Source organism: Belonocnema kinseyi, chromosome 3 (genome assembly GCF_010883055.1).
Source record: "Belonocnema kinseyi isolate 2016_QV_RU_SX_M_011 chromosome 3, B_treatae_v1, whole genome shotgun sequence".
Taxonomy (NCBI): Eukaryota; Metazoa; Arthropoda; class Insecta; order Hymenoptera; family Cynipidae; genus Belonocnema; species Belonocnema kinseyi.
Window position 1 is genome coordinate 150494780 of NC_046659.1, and position 1574 is coordinate 150496353.

The 1574-nt window shown below is 20.3% G+C and overlaps 1 protein-coding gene across 2 annotated transcripts in view; it reads left to right on the forward strand.

Annotated features, from left to right (window-relative positions):
- LOC117168821 (uncharacterized protein CG5098) overlaps positions 1–1574 on the forward strand; it is a 46938-nt gene that overhangs the window by 30062 nt on the left and 15302 nt on the right. The window lies entirely within an intron of this gene.

A 1574-nucleotide genomic window follows, 5' to 3' on the forward strand; every position in this document is an offset into this window, starting at 1 on the left:
GAGATCACCCTAGGTCCCCTGTTGTTGTTTTTAAAGCATTTTGGGTAATCGAAAATCTTTTACTTTGAAAAATTCTCCATTTAAGATGTTTAATTTAAAGAATTTTAACCTGCAGTCTTGAAGATTTATATTTAAAAATTATAAGCGTTTGAAGTTGAAAATTGTTAATAAAAAGCAGTTTTATTTTATCAACTGTAAATATAAATAATAACTGTTTCAGTAAATGTGCAATTGAAACTTTATCAACTACTTTCAATTTAAAAATAACTTAATAATAATATATTTGCAATTAAAAGTTTTTATACAATTAAAAATATTGTTTCAGTCGAAATTATTAAATTTTTAACCCATTTAATTTGGAAATTTTTAATTGAGAAAAAGAATTATTATTTCATATTTAGAAATATTTGACTTTTAATTTAAGACTAGAAAATTTAAGCCAAATATTTCAAACGAAATAATTTGAAACTTAAATATTTGACACAGGAAGCTTTAAATTGTTAAATTTTGAAAAGCTTTTAAATTTTGAAAGTTACAATTTGTATTGTTCTATTTAAAACAAGTTTAATTTGTAAGCAAAATTTTCGAATTTTTACGTAGAAATAATAATTGATAACTTACTAGTTGTAGAAAAAATTGGAGTGATTTTAAGAGATATTTAAAAGTCTTGAAAATATTAAAATTTAATTAAAAACTTGAAATGATATCAAATAATTTAAACAAAGTGTGTGCATTTTTTCAGAACTTCTAAACATATTTTAAAATAAATAGAATGTTGTCTACAAATTTTTAAAAAATCCTGCAAATTAGAAAAAAGTCTTTTTAAATATTCTGTAAAAATAATTTTTTTTTAATTAAAAAATCACTTTCAATTTTTCCAGAAATATTAAGAAAATGTTTTTATTTTTTCCTTTAAATTATTTGAAATCCTTTCAAGTTTTAAATTAATTTTGAATCTTTTTAAAAGTTTCTAAGTATCTTTTAAAAGTCCAAAATGATTTAGAATATCTAAAAAATTTCAAAAATAATGTTTAACTTGAAAAAATTTTAAACCACTTCTTGATTTCTCAAAATGTTGGAATAATATTTTAAAGCTTTAAAATTTTAAGTAAAGCTTTAAAAAATTTTTAATGGTTCTAGCCTAAAATAACTTCAACAATACAATTTAAAAAATTTGTATAGTTCATTTAATGATTCTTTAATTTGGAGTTTTGAACATTTTAACGTGGATTTATATTTTTTGAACTTGGATGTGTAAATTATTGAGCATTTACTAACAAAATTTGTTAATTGAAAAACTTTTAAACTTCAAATTTCAAAGTTTAAAATTCAAGAGTTCCACTTTGAATGCTTTAATTTGGTTGTCTATTTTTTATTTTTTTAAATGGAAAAATGATTAGAATAGTGTTCGGTTTTTCAAATTTTATTTTGACCTGGAAAAATGTTTGCGAACCGGGAAATGACTGGGAATTTTTTTCTTCGATTTAAATGGTCACCCTAAATTTTATTTGATTTTTAAATTTGATTTTTTCTTTGATTATATACCATGTTTTTTAGCCTTTTTTTATTGATTT